The following is a 16,396-nucleotide window of genomic DNA, read 5'->3' as shown; positions in this document are numbered from 1 at the left end:
TGTCCAAGTTTCTCTTATCCTAAACAAACAAACAAAGCTCCACAAAAATAAAGAAGAACCCAAGAGCCCTCCTTTTGCATTCTGACTGCTTTAATTAACATTTAATCTCCTTTCTCCCCTCTCATTGCAGTGTTTTCAAGGATGGCTAATACCCCCCATTTCTTCACTTGCCAAGAATTTCTTAATACATAGCAGTCTGGCTTTTACCACGCCACTACCACCACTCTTGCTAAGGTCACCATTAACTTTCTTATTTTCAAAACCAATGAACAACCATTCGTCTTTATCGTACTAGACTTTTCCGCTGCATTTGATAATGTTCCTCATTCCCTCATTCATTCCCTGTTTCATTCGTGACACCTCATTCTCTTTATTGTCCTGGGACCTCTTTGCTTTTTCCTTCTTCAATGTTCCTCATGAGCCCAACTTCCTGAATTCTTTCGTTTCCTAGAGTTCTGTCTCAGACTGCCTTCTCTTCTGACAATAAATACACATTCTGGGCAACCCCATCTGATAGTTTTGGCTGCCACCTATACTGATGGCTTTTTTTTTTTGTCTCCAGCCCATACTTTTCAGAACTTTCAACTTTAATTGCCAGCTGGACATTTCTATTTCAATTTTCCGTAGGCGTCTTGTTGTCAACATAAGCAAATTTTCATTATTCATGTAAGTCAGCCTCTTATCGGTCGTTGGATATATTATTAATCCTTTCTCACTGGACAAGTTCATCTTCTCTATTGCAGACAAAATGTTTCTTCTTTTTTCAAGCGAGGCCTTTATTTGTATTACTATTTGTTGCTTTTTAAAATTGTGGTAAATACGCATACCATAAAATTCACCATCTTAACCATTTTTAAGTGCAGTGGTATTAACTGCATTCACTTTGTTGTGCAACCATCACCAACAGCCATTTCTCCAACATTCAACTGAGACCCTAACTTGTAATAGAGGCTCAATATGTGTTTCATGAATAAATGACAGATATGACAAAATTCCTCTAGAGCAGCTGTTCTCAGACACTTTGGTCTCAGGAGCCCTTTACACACTTCAAAATTTTGAGAACCCCAAGGGCTTTTATTTATTTTATTTATTACTACCTACCATATTAGAATTAAAACTGAGAAGTAAAAATTACTAATTCACTAAAAATGCCAATCATAAACTACATATTATTAAAAAGAGCATATTTTTATGAAAAATAATTCTATTTTCCAAAACAGTAAGTGAGAAGAGTGGCATTGTCTTACATTTTTGCAAATCCTTTTTAAATATGGCTGATGGAAGACTTCTCAAGTCTCATATCTATTTTTACATTCAGACTATTGAGTTCTATTATTCTGGTTGAAATGAATGAAGAAAATTCAGCCTCACACAGACATATGGTTGGGAAAGGGAGGAGTATTTTAATAGCTTTTCCATATATTTTTGGATACTTTTCTGTGATTCTACAGCAAAACTCAACCAGTGGTAGTTTCTTAAAAGCTATAACAACATGGAATCTGAAATCACAGTAATAAACTTTTTATACTCTGTTGTATTCTATTGGGCTACGTTGCCATTTGAAGAGAATTTTTACACGTGCAAAGTTTTATAACATACTACATCAGTCATTTGGAAACCACTGGTTCAGAGTTAAGCCGGTCTTCCAAATGTTGACTGAGACATTTCATTGTACAATATCAAAAAATCACATTCATTAATATCACCACCCATCTTATCAGGAAGTTTCAAGTATTGGAAAGCTTTCAAGTTCATAATGGCAGATACATAGTGGCAGATACAAATGTATAATTTTAATTTAAAATCTTGAATTCTATTAGTAGTAACAAAACTGTTAGTTCTTTTTGAAATGACAAGCTCACTTCTTTCATTTTCAAGAAAATATCTGCCAAGTACCCAAGTCTGAATAACCATAGTCAGTTTTCACATCAAGTAAAAGTTGTGCTCTCTATGAGAAAAAGAAAAGACTTACTCAGTTCGCAACTCAAACAACAGTACAAGTGCTTTTTCTTGAGTCAACGATGGTACTTCACTACACAGCAAAAGTCCTAGAGGAATACTTCCCATTTCATCAATGAAATACTGAAAAAAATCAGCTTTAATAGAATTAATAATTTTACTGCTTCATCAAAAACATCCTTTTTACAGCATATTTTATTTAGCTCAATATATCCAAAATATTATTGCAACATATAATTGGTATAAAATAATTATTGAGATATTTTACATTCTTTTCTTATGCTAAGTCTTTGAAATATTGTGTATGTTTTACACTCATAGCACTTCTCAGTTCAGACTAGACACAGTGTGCAATAGCCACATAGGGCTACTGTATTAGCACAAGAGTAGAGCTTTTCAAGAACATTCTTATTCAAAGCTGTTTTTCACCCCCTGTGAGTGTGAGTGGGTGAAGAATACGATGGCTGCTGGCACATTTACCAATACCTGCATTCACGTTAAGTTGTCAGCAGTCTACTGCCCTGTCAATACAAATGTCAACATAGCAAAAATCAACTACTGTCTTGGTATTATTATGAAAATTGTCTTGAAAGCCCTTGGGGACACCAGAGCTCCAAGGACCACACTTTGGGAACTGCTGGGTAGAATGAAGTAGCATCAGTAGGATTGGACTCTGGTCATTGGCGGTGTCATTGTGCTGCCTCTGTGAGGGAAACATAACCTGGAACTACATATTTCAATAATAACGTACACCTCCATTCATTTCGGTCACATCTAAGTCTGAGTTATGTCCGTGATTCTGTAGAAAAGAAATTAACTGGGTCACTTTCTGAGAGCAGCCTTGAGAGTTGATTTCAAAGCTGGTTTTGTTTTGTGGAGTATCCATCTGCACATCTTGCTGTTGAAATACCATAGATCTTGTCGGTGGCTCAGGGAACAATTAGGAGCACGGCTGCAGCTTCCACATCAAATCAGGAAGGAGGACAAATGTTTGGCAGCCCCCTTGCCAGTGAGATCGGCTGATAGCTTGTGGGTCAGTGGAAGGTGTCCTGAGGGAAATGTGGGCCACGTGGATGGGGCAGGCTGGAGACTCTCCAGCTCCCGTCTGAATCAGTAGTAGAACTGTTCTTGCCTCAGTTTCCACAAGGAGTCAACACAGAGGAGGTTGTGGTTGCTGCCTGCACTGCCCTTGTCCAGGGCTTCATGCTTCCAGGTTCTTCTCATCCATTGTGCCCTCTGATTTTTCACCCAGTTGTGAGAGAGAAGCCAGGCAAAACCTATGTCATTTGTCACAAGACAGAGGCTCAGAAGAAAAGTGCCTTGCCCAAGGCCACATGGGAGATCTAGGAGGTTTCCCTAGGTCACAGTGGTGTATGTGGGACTGGAATTTAGACTTCTTCCAGATATCAGGTCTCAGAAGGTTCTCTCCACCATTGCCACTGTGGCAAGTATGCATGCTCTGAGGGATGATGCTTAGCCCACTACAGGGTGTGTGTGTGTGTGTGTGTGTGTGTGTGTGTGTGTGTGTGTGTGAGAGAGAGAGCGAGAGCGAGAGCGAGAGCGAGAGCGAGAGCGCGAGAGAGAGAGAGAGCTGTTACTCTTTAGGTCTACACAGAAAGACTTCTTCTGGGGTCTTGGAAGGCTCCCCAGCTCAGCATACTCCTTGGCACGTCTGGAAGAGGTAGATGGAGACAGGGGTCCACTTATCTCTGGCTAGGGGGCTCCCTTAATAGAAAAGCTGGCTTCGATTTGGGGATGCTAGGAATGTGGGTACAGCAGGCTGATCTTGGTTTCCTGCTGGGTTGCAGACGGGTGGTATGACAGCTGAGAGGGTGTGCAGAAGGTGCAGGTAGGTCCCACGCTTCTTTTGCTACCACTTCCCGCCAAATCACAGTGGTAAGGGCTGGGGATCGTATTATATCTGCAGTGGCTGATCTCAGCCTGCCCCTGTCGAAACTTCTGTCTGAAAAGTCCTGACATCTTTGAAGTTTCATGATTATTACCTGACTTATTATATTTTATTGGGTGCCCAGGTCTTCACATTGCTCCCTGTGGACTCCGACAGGTAACACTAACATTTTTCTTGGGGAAAGTGTCTGAGTGACAGAGCAGACACGTTTTTAGCCATGCTATGGCCCCTCAGCTGACCACCTCCTTGCCCTGCTGGTCACGCACACAGCAGCCTGCTCCACCATCCAAGCGGCTTAGCTCAGCCATTAAACTGTTTGAAGTTTTATTTCCCTCTATTCTTGCTATCTCAATGGGCAATCGCTCTCAGGACATTTTTTTTTTTTTTTAAACAAATAGCATTTTCTGTTCTGCTGAGAACACAGGCCGCTGGCCTGCAGCCTGGTTGTATTTGAGAATCAAGCCCGTCCCTCCCCCAGTCATCGGAACTTCATTCTTTCCCACTCCTTGTTTTTTTTTATTTTTTTAATTTAATAATAATATTTATTCCTGAGGGTCTCCAGTGTGCAGACCTGAGGTGCACACATGCCCCAGTTCATGTCACATGACCATCAAAGTTTGTCTTCTGTTTAAGGTTTATCCCATTTCTATTTGATCCTCTCGCTCCCCAGGAACCAACTTACTTTGTAAGGCTTGATATGCCATGTGCTGCCTTCACATCTCTAAGGCACACAGGACCCCAAAGTACGAGCTGTGAGTCCCTCTGCTCTCACCAGATATGTCCCCACTGAGTGAGAAAGGCTCGCCTCCTCGCTAGTTCCCCTACCAGCAGGACCATCTGCACCCCACCTGATCCTCACTCAAGTGGGTTTCACCTCCCTGCCAGCCTGTGGAATTATTTAAATAAGCCCATCACATCCCTCTTGCGGGAACCAGGGCACCCCGCCCTCCTGGTACCGTAACACCTGCCTCCCACAGCCCCTTCTGGCTCACTCTGCTCCTGGGTACAGCCCTGAGTGGCTCTGCATGATGGGTAGTGTCCTCCTGCCTCAGACTGGGAATACATGTGACCAATAGCTCAGTCTCATCTGTGCAGTGCCAGAGGAACCCTCCTTCACCAATGGACTGAATAGTAGGTGATGGGAACAGCATTCCAGGGTTCTAATACATGCACTTCCAAACCATCTTCTACAGTTTTGTTTAGACATGTATAGCCACTCAAAATACCTGTTGTGTTTTACTTTGCATTAGGTGTGGCACTATAAATCTCACTGTTCTTACTGTAGCACTCTTTCTCTGTGCCTGCCACATCCCTTTGTCACTCGCTGTTTATTGCACCTCCTGGGACTTTTTGAGGGCTCTCTGTGGAAGAGTGGGTGGGGCAGGCTGGGAGTGCAGGTCTCCTTGTCCACAGGGGCAGCCTTTACCCAACAATCGTGGTCGTAATACCCGGCTTCCCTACCAGTCAGGCATGCTCTAGGCAGTTCCCCTGAGGATGGCACCCCAGCTGCCCACAGAGCTACCCCTCTCATTAACCAGCTCTTTCTTTCCTTCCCTCCCCTTCCCTCCCCTTCCATGTCTCACTTCCCCTCTTGCCCACCTGTGCTTTCTGTGATCATGACCCCAGTGACTAATTGCCCTCAAATCCTTGTCTTAGATTCTGCTTGTTTTTCACTCCACATTGTGTTTGAGAACTCCACCTGTTGCTACATGTAACTACATCCAGTTGCATGGAATCCCAACATGGACATTCACTACATGCCACACTTCCACTTCCCTGGTGACAGTCAGCTCTGCTGTCCATAACTGGCCTGCCACCCTCTCTCCTCTCTCCACGTGGATGGGTGAGACGGGGGAGTGAGGGTCTGGGCGGGGGGACTGCTGAGGTTTAGGGAGGATGCACACTACATGTCACTAAGTATTGTCAGGTTTCTCTCTACAGCGGCTGTGTCAGTTTATTTTCCCACCAGCAACATGTGAAAGTTGACTTTCCCCCATGTTGCAGGCTGGGTTCTCCAGAAGCAGGCAGCATGATAGACTCTGATGAGCAAGGAGAGATGTACTAGGGATCGTCACCTATGAAGGAAGGAGGAAGAAGTAAGATTGGGTAGAGGAAGAAGTCAAACTGGGACACAGGCAAGATGAAGCCTCAGAAAGTCTCGAGGACCCCGTGAGAAGCTCTAGAGCAGGGGTGTCCAAACTTTTTTCGACGTTTTTCACCAAGGGCCATATGCGGTAAAACACACAAACAGCCGGGCCACTCACTCGGGGTGAAGTACGTATTGCCTCACCTGGTGTATTTAAGTAAACTAAATATATTTTTGGAATTTGCTGCGGGCCAATTAAAAATGGATTACGGGCTGCAGTTGGCCCGCGGGCCGCAGTTTGGACACCCCTGCTCTAGAGTACCGCCTGTCAGTCCTGCCCTGGGCTGAAATGCAGGCCTTTGTCTCCCACTTTTCCCACTGCAGCTGAGGCTGACCTTGAACGAAGCTGTCTGCTGAAGGCACTCCTTGCAGCTCAGCAGCATGTCCTTCCTTGAATGGGGAGTCTGGACACACATCTCCCTGCCAATGGGACATGTGAAAATGGTACCTAATTGCTATTTTGATTTGCATTTCCTGGATTTCTGGTGAGCTTGAAAATGTCTTTTTGTGCTGATTAGTAAAGCTGCTACTCAGCCAGTAGGAACCAGATATTAAAATAGCAATTGTCTGAGCCCCCAAATATTCCCTCTTACCTGACCCAGCCAACACAGCCGTGGCTGGGACCCCCAGACCTCCCCATAATCCTGTATGCACACAGGTGCCTCACACCCCTGGGGGCCTCCATGACCCTGCCTCAGTGATTTAGACAGACTGTTCTGATTGTTTAGTGCCTGTGCCATATCCACTAACTGCTCCAAAAATCACCCTGAGAATGAGCTATTGTGCTTCCCTTTCTGTGACTTGCCTATTTATAACTTTCTCTCATCTTTCTGTGGGGTTTCTAAACCTAATCCAGGGGGACACTGTTTCCAGGTGTTAGGGATTTGATAGTGGTAAGTGTGGGGTGACAGGCAGGGAGGGAGGGAGAGTCTGGGCTGGTAGCGCCCTAGACTAGCACCCTGCAAGAATCAGCAGGTCTTCAGGCCAGGACCTAGAAGAGGGTCAGGCTGAGGAGAACGGGGGTCCCTTGGACACAGAAGAGCAGGGGCTGGCCCCTGGGTTTACTAGGAGCCTGTGTAATCAGTGACATTCCTCAAGAAGTCCCCCTGAGCTCCTCCTAGTCTGTGGGATGCATGGGGAGGGGCTGCCCTGCCACTGCCTGTAATCCCGCTCAACACACCCGCCTTTATTACTCTGGCCTTGTCCTACCAACCATGGCCTGCTCCCGGCTCTCTCCCGAATGCCTACTCTTCACACTGAATCCTGAGTAGCCCTGATTTCTAAAACACAAATCTGGACACATTGCATGAATCTTTAAAACCCTTTTAAAGCCCCTCTTTTTTATTAATATTTTGCTATTCAGGGAGTATCACTGGTTGGGGTCCTTTTAGCTTTATACGATGGATAAAAATACAAATGCTCCTCACCAAAGGAGGAAGTTATATGTAGTTTAGTTGTTTAGAATGGTGAGCTTTTAGGTATAAGCATTTAAAAAGCATAAAAAGGAATTCTTATATTACTAAAATTGTTTTTGGATTATAGTACTCTGAAATGCTGGCATTCATTGTTTTATATTTTGAATGTCCATGGTTCTGGACCTGAACTTTTTTTCCCCCCCAAATCTGCCAAGAATACAAGGAAGGGCTTAAAATAAAAAATAAAATAAAAATGAAACTAAAGAAGAAGCTCCTCATCGCCTAGACCATAAAATGCCTTAGCCCAGCGCTCTAGCTCCTCCCTAAGCTCCCCAAACTCTCATCCTGTGCAGCACAGCCGTCTTCCTCACCCCTCCCCTGCCTATCTATCCTCTGTCTCTTCTCCATCCCCAGAATAGTTCTAGAGCTTCCATGGCCCTGTACCTTTGCTCATGGGGCTCCTTTTGCCTCGAATGCCTTCTCATTCTTCCCTTAGGGGACAGTTCCCCTGTGAGGCTTTCTTGAGTCCTAGTGGTTCCCCCATTGGGCTTTCCCAATGAGTGGGGCCTGAAATCAAAGTTAAGGAATGAAGCAGGTGAACAAGAAGGGTATCCCAGGCAGAGGGAACAGCATAGGCAAAAGCCTGGGGTGGGAGGCAGCGTGGAGGATTTGTGTATAGGCAGGCAGTAACTCAAGGGGGCTGAAGAGAAGAGAGGGTGCTGCGTATGTGCTGGGGGGACGATGGGAGGGTGGCCAGGAATGAGACCAAAGACATAGGTCGGGACCTTGTAGTTGAAGTGTGACCTACCTCTGGCAGTGGAGAGCCTCGGGTGGGTTAGACAGGCCGAAGCTTAGTCAGCTCTTGGTTGGATTTCATCAGTCTCATCTTGTGGTTCTGCTCAGCAGCTTACCCCGCTGGGGCCCTTCTCCAGACTCTTGCATCCTGGTGAGCCCCCACTGGCCACTGGGTGGAGGGATTGGTCTTCTCGGCTCCTGGAAACAGGCTGCTTTGCTAAGAGTATTGCTGCAAGGGTCCCGGGACTTCTGGTTTTAACATAGCTGAATACAGGGCAAGCCTAGACTTGCTTCTGAGGCTTCAAGCCCCTGTTAAAGTTGTACCTTGTCTGAGTGGAACGGTCTCTGGGGGCCAAGGAGTGGGCATGGAAACCCCACAAGCTCAACATTTAAGCTAAGGCCAACTGCCTTTTGTGTTTCTACCAGATGTTTTGATTGCTTTCATGGCTTTCCAAACGCTGGCGTTAACCAGGAGGGTATAGGTGCCACCAGGATGGAGAAAAAGGGGACAGTGCCCAGCCTGAGCCAAAAGACCTCCTTAGGGGAAGAGCCGGTGCTAAAGGGGCCCCACAGAAGCCTGTGTTTTCATTACTAAGCAACTTTAGGAGGAGTGTGTTTGGGGAAAGAAAGATGGTGGGGTAATAAGTCTGTAATAATGGCTGCCATGTGGAGGGAAGGCAATGTTACCCAGCTCAGAACTAGAAAACATGGTTTATATTTTCAACAGTTGGAGAAAGAAATGAAAACTGAATATTTGCTGCACCTGTGAAAACATATTTGATCATGATGGCAAGTCCAGGATTCTTAGTGCGGGATTCATATTTCATAACTCGTGTTCAAACAAGAAAAATGATTATAATGTTAAGTATTTCCTGAGTTTATTTTGATGGATGACAGAATAAGTACTGTATCTTTCACTCATTAAAATACAGATTGGTGTAATTTAATAAATGAACTTAATACACAGATGTTCCAGGCTGTTTTAGCAGGGTGTATATTAATCAACTTCTTTATATATGATCCTCTTTTATATTTTTTAAAGAAACTTGCAGGAGCCAAGAATTTATTAGATTTGCATGCTCTAGGACGAGTATCCAATGTCAGGTACATGCAAGAGTGTATTAAGATGAAACGGAGCCAGAGTCTGCAGAATGGCCAGGCCGCCCCCAGGGTCGTCCCCAGGCTCCCGGCTGGCTCTCTGGGTTGTCTCAGAGCCCCCACTCCTGCATCAGATCTTGGGTCTCTGCTGAGTTTGCTTGCTTCTGCCACTGACTCAGGGCCACTCAGGGGTGCCTCTGCAGACCCATGTGGGAGGAGGGGTTCTTGGGCACTTTGGTGGCTCAGACTGGATAGTGGCTCTGCCTGGGGAAGAGGCCTGCAGCTCATGGGGGTCACTGGGGCCCTTCTCAGGTTCCCTGCTCTTCCCCAGTGGCCTGTCAAACAAATGTCACTGTCCCTTTTCTCCCTTTCTCTCGGCAGCATGCTGGGGGTGTGCTTTGTTCTATCTGTGCTGGTTTCACATGAGGGAAGCTTGTCTTGCTAACAAGACTAAACTGGAGATGGGAGCTGTGCCTTCTCCAGCCTCCCCCGCCCAACCTGTCCTCAGTGAAGCTGGCTGGCCTGTGCCTAATCAATGTGTCAGAGTCATGTCCTGACTCCCAACTGATGAGGCTTTGAAAGGGGACACAGAAACCCTGGCTTGGCCAGTCTAAAGGGTATTATTGGTTGCGAGGAGGAGGCAGCGTGAGGGCGCAGTGCTAACTTACCTGTCGGGTGAAAGGCAGAGAAAGCATGAGAGTAGAGAATCCTCTTCTCTCCTTTGCAAATCCTGTTTAAAAGTGATATGGGGTTCCAGGAAATTGCCTCTCTGGCTGGCATTTGTGCTGGGGAGGGCTGGGGGAAGTGTCTCAGGTCAGGTAGCTCATTTTTGCAGCCGGCTCTGTCCACACACAGCACAGTTTCTCTCAAAGAACCTTGCACACTCGCAGGAGTTCCGGAACTACAGTTATATGGCTCGATGCATCGCACTGGATAAGGACCCCTGCAGGGCCAGGGCCACATGTCATCTATGTCATTCAGGTACCTCTCCTGTCATTAGAATTTACCCCGACCCTCCATTCCCTCCTCCCATCCCCCAGGTAGATAGCCAGTGCTTGTTGGTTTGTATGGCACACATGAGGTCAGCCTGCCACCCAGAACACTGGCACTGGTGTCCCTCCAGGTCCCCCCAAGGAAGGGTGCTCCCTGGCAGCTGCAGGCTGAGCCGGCCCATTCCCCCTCCAGCCCCTCTGTGCCCCTTTGTGGCTCATCAATCACACGGCAGGTCCTGCGGGTGGGTAGTGGCTCTGCTGTCACATGCCTGTTTGCAATAAGCTCTGGCCATAATCATTAATCATTCATTGAGGCTGTGGTTAGCGGCCCTCGGTCAAGTGAATGGTTTCAAGTTTTCCAGGCTAAGTGCCTCTCCAGCAAGCATCGTCCTTAGCCCTTTTATGTGCAGCCATTTGATGTTCTGTGTCTGCCGGGCTGGCCACCAAGGCCAGGCTTTGTTTTGGAGGGTTGGTCTGAAAGCTCCCCTCAGGGCCGGTGGAAGACAATTCTGGGCCCCAACTCCATGTCCGCACAGGAAACAGAGCTTGGAGGATGAGTGTGTCTTGAGCATTCTGCCAGGCCTTGGGGATCTCAGAGAAGGAGAAGGCACCCATGCTTTCCTCAGTCCCTCGTTCAGGGACAGAGCTCTTGCAAGACAGTTGGCCAGCAAAACGGAATTTATTTGGGTTAGGAGGACTGGAGCAGGCCTTTGTGTGCGTCTCCCGTGAGAAGAGAAGCTCAGAGGCTGGGCAGTGGGTGCAGGAGAGCACTGAGGGGTTCATAGGAGCCGAGGCGGCAGGTGGGGGTAGCGCTGTGTGTAGCACTGTTGTGAGGTCCTACCGTGTAGTCTGAGCCAGGCCATCAATGCAGACTGAAGCCACTGGATAATGACATGGAATAGAAACAGTGGCAGCAATGAAAATCTTTTTTTCTTCTGGGAGAAATGTGAGAAAAACTAACTTTACATTTAATCTGTAAATGACAGTGTTTTCTGCAATTTACTAATATGGTCGTAGTCAGGAGTTCTTGAGTTCCTTGAAAAGATGCATAATACACAGGAGTGGGATGGAACTGGGAAAAATGGGACAAGAGTTCAGTTGGGTTCAGCAAACCCTTCCTGACCTCTTAGGTGCTAGGGCCTCGGCCAAGGGAGAGAAAATGTCCTGAAAATGCAGAGACAGAAGGGTTAGAACACTCGACACCAAGGGCCACACTCCACTCTTCAGCACCAAGGGTAGGGATTCCAGTGTCTGGAGCCACAGGGGCAGGGGCTGGGGGCTGGGGTGGGGGGGTGTTGGCCCCATTGAAATGCGAAGTCCACATTTCATTTCAGTCAGATGTTGCTGAGGCTGATACTTCAGCCTCTGTTTCAGTATCTTTCCCAGAAAATATTTCTTGCCAAGAAACATATCTACTGCGTTTTCATCCACTGAGGCCCTACTTTGAACAAATAATAGAGCTCTCGGTGTTCAGAGTCAAGAGACATTGAATCTGGGTGAGGGGATCAGGAATGGCTGCATAGAGCAGGTGGGGTTTGGCAGGGTCTGGAAGCACAAGAACAAGTTCTGCAGGCAGATGGATGACACGGGGCCATAAAGGTACAGAGGATGGTCTGCATGGCTGCTGGCCAGGGTCCTTGTGGCACAATAATGGGAGACGAGGCTGAGAGGCGAGGTGGCGGGAAGCCTGGCATGCCAAGTCTGTAGCACTGGGGAGCCGTGTTCTGCTTCCAGATCACCACCCTGCCTGCTTCGTTCCTGTGCCATGCACACCTCTCATTCCTGACACACAAGATGTTCTCTGCCACCTGAACAGCTGTGCTCCTAAAACATTTCTCTCTCTGCTTCTCTCACACTCTCTCCCCCACCCGGGAACCTTTTCCTCTCTTTGCCTCCTGGAGAATTTCTCTTCATCTCTCAAGATGCTGCTTAAATGCTGGCTCCTCCATGCAGCCTTGCCTGATTGCCATGCTAGGCACGGATTATCCCACCCTGGGGAGCTGGGGTAACGCTGTGTGCAGTGCTGTTGTGAGGCCCTACTGTGTGGTCTGAGGTGGGCCATAAATGCAGACGGAAGCCATTGGATAATGGCATGGAATGAAACAGTGGCAGTCACCACCCTCTGGGAGCTGGTCTGGGTGTGGGGGCTGAGGAAGATCTGAGACCTGCTTCTGCCACGCACTGTCTGGGCAACCACCTTGATTTCCCCATCTGTAAGAGGGGAAAACATTGCAATGAGTTTTGAGTGGCAACAAATGGAAGAAATCAAATGATGTGTGCCTTGCCTGCTGCAGAGCCTGGGCCAGAGTAGACGCTCAGACAAGGTTAGGCTCCTTCCGGCTGTGTGACTGCCTTCTGTACCTGTCACTGGCAGCCATTTATAGGTCAGCCTCTGCAACTAGGCTGTGAGCCCCGAGGGGTAGATCCCCTGTGTCTGGTACCCGCCACGTCTTGCACAGTAAGTGGCAACCTATTTCAGCAGAATTCCTTCACCGTGGAGAAGGAGCAAAGCTGTTCAGGGCAGTTTGTTGATGTGGGAATCAAGTTTGTTTGTTTGTTTTTCTTATGAATGTTTTGATTAAGCCGGAAACTTCCTGAAGTCATACAATTCTCCTATCCCCAGAGAAGGATTTGAATAAAGTATCCTCTTGCTGGAAGGAAAATTAGAGATAATTAGCCCAGTGGTTTTCAAAATTTGTGAAGGACTGGGACCGTTTTTTTTTTTTTCCCAAATGAAATTTTATATGCAAGCTTAAGCTCCATAAGCAGACAAAGCATTATTTATGAATATGTTGATAAATCACATCGAGAAATGTATTTATTATATAATTTTAAGCTTGTAACGAATAAGTAAAAGAAATCACCTTGACAAATGCATTTATTTTATCATTTCAAGCTTATAACAAATACAAAAGCACAATGAGATTATTTGGATGGGGACAAAAATGAGAAATGAGGCATTCTGGTGATCCCTAATTCACTTCCGTATTTCATTTTATTTTCGCAGTCTAGAGAAAATCTTCCTTCACAGTGATGAGCAGGTCCAAATGATTACTGCTTTGTAATGGTTTGTCCTATAGCCCCAGTGCCCTTCCATTACCTGGACAAGTGGCAGGACGAGCTCTGTTTTGAGTCTTTCACAAACACAAGCTCACTTGGTCGCGTACGTTATTGTCAGTCCACACAGTGTTAAAAATGGCCCTCCCATCTATCTTACTTTTAAGTTCACACTTTTATCACAGCTAAATATATATATATATAAATTTTTTTTAATGTAAAACTTTAAAGTAAAACATTTCTGAAACCCATAAAGTAACTCCTTGGGTCTCTAGAGCCCAGAGTGTGTGATATGAAATCACTGATTGAGGCAACAGATGAGTAAACTGAGGCCTGGGATGTGACAAGGACACATCAAGGCCACACAGAGAATCAGTGGTGGGCTGGGGTGAGAACCTGGGCCTCCTGCATCCCACCCCAAGGCTCTTTCATCTCTATTCTCTATCTCTCTTTCCTCCTTTGTATTAGTGAAACAGTAGTTTTTGTTGTTATTTGTTTTTTAATATGTCAGATACCCCAACTCTATAGTTTGATTTATATTTGAGTCCTTGGATTCCGGTGGTGAGCATGAAACAGGCTGCTCACTGGATTTAGTACTAGTACAACCCGGAAATCTCTCTCTGTGTCTTCCCTTCCCACCAAGAGAATTCTGCCCTGGTGACAGATCACTGAAATGGAATTGGCCAGCCGGGCCTATATAGTAATGATGATTTTATGTTTGTTCATCTGTCAGACAAGTAAAAGGCAAAGCTGGTAATTTGTGCTAACTAAGCTCTTTCATTATAAGAACTCAAGGGAAAGGGTGGGGAACAAAACATTTTTTTTTTGCACAGCTGTCCTGGATTCTGAGGATGATTGGTGTAGTTAAGGAGAAATTCTAATCATGTGGAAGCGTATGGAAAAGTTTAAGGCAAAGATGATGGGTCATTTTCCAAGTGTTCGGGTTAGATATCAAGAGCTGTGCAGCTTCCTTTCCCAACTCCTGCTTTTCCTGGCTAGACCGATCCCACATTGGGCCTCCTTCGTGCTGCAGTTGTGGCCTCTGTGAATTCCCAGCTCACAGGTGGCCCCTCCCAGTAAGGCACAGTGAGGTAGTGAGTGTCACGGAGGGACCCCAAACTTTCCGCTCATCACTCAAGAAGTCAAGAAAAAGCCTCTCTTTGGAGTGTGTTGGATGTTCACTCACAGCTGCTACAGTCTCTTCAACCTCTTACTCTTGACCTCAGGTTCTGATTGGCAGGTGCTCAGCATCCAATTCCAGGCAGCATTGTAAAGGTGACCCCTCTTGCCTTAAGGCAGCCCTCTCTGGGATTATTCGTACCTGCAGGGAGAACAGACTGATGGTCCCCATCGGAGTCCTCTGTCTCCAGGCATCCTTTCTCCACCTGCTCATCCAAGCAGGCTTAAAACCCTTTCCAGGAGACAGAGACTCCCCTGCCTTGGCTGGAACTGAAGTTAGGGGTGATCATGCCCCAGAAGAGGGAGCTAAGGGTCTGATTGTCATGCTGGGTAAGTGGCTGGTATTGCCTCTTCCTTGAGAGCAGCCATTTCTATAGAGTACGGAAAGCACGAGGGCCCTGATCGCCAGAATTGTACAACAGGATCACTGAGAAAAGAGGAAGTAACCAAGGGAAGTTTGAGGTCTTTAGACAGACTAGGCCTCCTGATCTATTTTGCCCCAGGAAAAAGCAGGCGAAGAAAGAGCCCAATGCTTTGGGGGCATTTTGAGACTGTTTCCTGCCCCTTGGGACAAGGATAACCCTAGGTCAGACCACCCTTAACTAATAAGGGTGATGTTAATTCTTCAACTTTTCACAGATATCCTCTCTTTGTAAAAAGGCTTTGAGCTGAGCATTCTTAGCAAATTTCAGACAGGATTTGAGTCACATACACAGAAAGTGATTTACCTTTACACCTTGAAGAACACATCTGTTAGGCAAAGCAAAATTCTAATTGGGCCTCAAAAGGAATTTAAAAAAAGGTTTTTTATTCTTGTTAGAGAATAAGGCATTTCTTCCATATAAACAGTCTTTGCTAATCTCAGCGATGTTGCATTTGTCTCATAGATGCAGGGACCTGTAGAGGAAGAGGGTGAGAGGAATGTCAGCATATTGGTCTTCAGCATGGGCAACCCATGTGACCTTGTTTCAGTTGGTCCAGTATGGCTAAAGCGACAACTTGGTAGCATACTAGAACCGAACTTAAAGGAAAATGTCATCCTCTGAAACCAACGTGTATCATTATGGCTACTGCTGATCACAACTGTGAATGACAAGCCCCCTTCTCACTCCTCACACCACCCCTGAATTTCCTTGGCTAATTACAAACATCTCTGTATGGCCAAGTCTCTCAGGCATTTGGGGACAGGGAAAGCTGACTGCCTCTTCCTTTATTGGATTCAAACTCTCTTTCTGAGGAGGTTGTACGTGAAGAGTTAAAGGCAAGCCTGACAAAATAAACTGGGATCAAAATGTTTGCCAGTGAGTCTTTAAAAAAAAGAACTGCTCTTTCTCTTGGAGCCTTGGTTGACCCTTGTGTGTGAGGGGGTGGAATTGTCCCCAGGAAATGTCATAAACCTCAGAGGAAGCTGTTGACAAGATTCCAGCAAATTGGTTTTTGTTTATGTTCTGCAGGCAGAGAGTAACAGATGGACTTTGACAAACCTCGGGCGGATGAATATAATCTTCAAAAGGTAGGTTTCTTACTTTTTGTTTTTGCTTGGGTGGCATTACAAGCCCATGCTGTGGTGTTTCTGGGCACCAAAGTGGGGTCCTGATTTGACGGCCATTTATAAGAAATTATAAAGAGCAGCTGACTAGAGTCAGGAGCCCTGTGTGTCTAGGCAAGTCACATAACCTTTCATTTATGGTTTTCTCCATTGTAAATAGGGGGGTCACAAAAAAGCCCTATCTACGTACATCTCTGAGCTTTTGTGAAAACTGGATAGGACACTGAAGGTGTGAAACACTTAGCAAGTAAATCAGAGGCATCAACAGGAACTCTGCAGGGATAGAACAGAGAGGGC

The 16,396-nt window shown here is 46.2% G+C and overlaps 1 long non-coding RNA gene across 1 annotated transcript in view; it reads left to right on the top strand.

Annotated features, from left to right (window-relative positions):
* The window catches only part of LOC141571510 (uncharacterized), a 104,112-nt gene that overhangs the window by 51,813 nt on the left and 35,903 nt on the right, over positions 1-16,396 (top strand). The window contains exon 2 of the long non-coding RNA XR_012496264.2: positions 16,005-16,063. This is a non-coding gene — a long non-coding RNA (uncharacterized LOC141571510). The remainder of the gene's footprint in view (positions 1-16,004; positions 16,064-16,396) is intronic.

This window comes from Rhinolophus sinicus, chromosome 2 (genome assembly GCF_057876585.1).
Source record: "Rhinolophus sinicus isolate RSI-liver-muscle chromosome 2, RSI-T2T, whole genome shotgun sequence".
Taxonomy (NCBI): domain Eukaryota; kingdom Metazoa; phylum Chordata; class Mammalia; order Chiroptera; family Rhinolophidae; genus Rhinolophus; species Rhinolophus sinicus.
The sequence above is the reverse complement of the archived record's forward strand: the minus strand, read 5'-3'. Positions and strand labels throughout refer to the sequence as shown.